This window comes from Solea solea, unplaced genomic scaffold (assembly GCF_958295425.1).
Source record: "Solea solea unplaced genomic scaffold, fSolSol10.1 scaffold_194, whole genome shotgun sequence".
Taxonomy (NCBI): domain Eukaryota; kingdom Metazoa; phylum Chordata; class Actinopteri; order Pleuronectiformes; family Soleidae; genus Solea; species Solea solea.
The window spans coordinates 10,001-12,500 of NW_026704137.1; positions in this window are offsets into that span (position 1 = coordinate 10,001).

The following is a 2,500-nucleotide window of genomic DNA, read 5'->3' on the forward strand; positions in this document are numbered from 1 at the left end:
AAATTTCAGATTCGTGCCCCTGGTAGCCAAGGGCACTTAGAGTAAATTTTGAAAAGTTGGCACTTAGAAGAAATTTCGAAAAGTCGGCACTTAGAAGAATTTCCGAGTCGCCCCGGTTCTCGGGGACCGGGCCGAGCGCCGACCTCTGTCCGAGCGCGAGCGCCTATTTTCGGATAAGTTGGGACGACTTCCACGGTCCGTATCTCGGTCATTTCTCCACCTTTTCGGATGGAACCAACGGTGTCGCGTTGCCCCGGTCCCCGCCGAGGGCCCTGGGGCGTGGGATCCTGAGTTTTCCCCGTGCTTCCTGTGGTTTTCGGCCGTGGAAAAACCCTAGGCGCGCCGGTTCTCGGGACCGGGCCGAGCGCCGACCTCTGTCCGAGCGCGAGCGCCTATTTTCGGATACGCCGAGTCGATTTCAACGGTCCGTATCTCGGTCATTTATCCACCTTTTCGGGTGGAACCGACGGTGTCGCGTTGCCCCGGTCCCCGCCGAGGGCCGTGGGGCGTGGGATCCTGAGATTTCCCCGTGCTTCCTGTGGTTTTCGGCCGTGGAAAAACCCTAGGCGCGCCGGTTCTCGGGACCGGGCCGAGCGCCGACCTCTGTCCGAGCGCGAGCGCCTATTTTCGGATACGCCGAGTCGATTTCAACGGTCCGTATCTCGGTCATTTATCCACCTTTTCGGGTGGAACCGACGGTGTCGCGTTGCCCCGGTCCCCGCCGAGGGCCGTGGGGCGTCGGGTCCTGAGTTTTCCCCGTGCTTCCTATGGTTTTCGGCCCTCGAAAAACCCAATTCGCCCCGGTTCGAAAAAGCGGCACTTAGAAGAAATTTCGAAAAAGTGCGCTCACTTGGAAGCCGTGTTCCTATGTATGTGCCGGGAGTGTCGCACACAACCCACACAAACTCGACCAAACATGCTCTCTGGCCCATGTTGCGCAGCATCCCGGTAAACTCGGCCAAACATGCTCTCTGGCCCATGTTGCGCAGCATCCCGGTAAACTCGAACCAAACATGCTCTCTGGCCCATGTTGCGCAGCATCCCGGTAAACCTCCGCCGCGGTTCTCGGGACCGGGGCCGAGCGCGAGCGCCTATTTTCGGGTAAATTGTGACGACTTTTGACGGGCCGTATCTCGGTCATTTCTCCACCTTTTCGGGTGGAACCAACGGTGTCGCGTTGCCCCGGTCCCCGCCGAGGGCCCTGGGACGTCGGGTCCCGAATTTTCCCCGTGCTTCCTATGGTTTTCGGCCGTGGGAAAACCCTATTCGCCCCGGTTCTCGGGACCCCGGCCGAGCGCCGACCTCTGCCCGAGCGCGAGCGCCTATTTTCGGGGTAAATTGTGACGACTTCCACGGGTCATATCTCGGTCATTTCTCCACCTTTTCGCATGGAACCAGCGGCGTTCCACTCCTCTGGCCCCTGCGCAGAGCCCTGCGTTGTGACATTTTGATAAAAGCATCACCCTGGGTGGCCCTGGGAGGCGTACCTATTTTTTTGGCATAAAGAGGGGCGATTTAAAACGGGCCGTATCTCCGTCACTCCTGCACCTTTTCGCATGGGATGAACGGCGTTCCACTCCTCTGGACCCTGTGCAGAGCCCTGCCTTGTAACATTTTGATAAAATCACGTTTTTAGCCATTCTCCCGTCGGTGGCCCTGGGAGGCGTACCTATTTTTTTGGCTTAAAGAGGGGCGATTTACAACGGGCCGTATTTCGGTCACTCCTGCACCTTTTCGCATGGGATGAACGGCGTTCCACTCCTCTGGACCCTGTGCAGAGCCCTGCCTTGTAACATTTTGATAAAATCACGTTTTTAGCCATTCTCCCGTCGGTGGCCCTGGGAGGCGTACCTATTTTTTTGGCTTAAAGAGGGGCGATTTACAACGGGCCGTATTTCGGTCACTCCTGCACCTTTTCGCATGGGATGAACGGCGTTCCACTCCTCTGGACCCTGTGCAGAGCCCTGCCTTGTAACATTTTGATAAAATCACGTTTTTAGCCATTCTCCCGTCGGTGGCTCCTCTGGCTCTCTGCTCCCCCAGCCTGGGCTCCTCACCTTGGGCCACAGCCCCCTGCTCACAGAGCCCCCTGCTCCTCTGGCTCTCTGCTCCCCCAGCCTGGGCTCCTCACCTTGGGCCACAGCCCCCTGCTCCTCTGGCTCTCTGCTCCCCCAGCCTGGGCTCCTCACCTTGGGCCACAGCCCCCTGCTCCTCTGGCTCTCTGCTCCCCCAGCCTGGGCTCCTCACCTTGGGCCACAGCCCCCTGCTCACAGAGCCCCCTGCTCCTCTGGCTCTCTGCTCCCCCAGCCTGGGCTCCTCACCTTGGGCCACAGCCCCCTGCTCCTCTGGCTCTCTGCTCCCCCAGCCTGGGCTCCTCACCTTGGGCCACAGCCCCCTGCTCCTCTGGCTCTCTGCTCCCCCAGCCTGGGCTCCTCACCTTGGGCCACAGCCCCCTGCTTCTCTGGCTCTCTGCTCCCACAGCCTGAGCTCCTCACCTTGG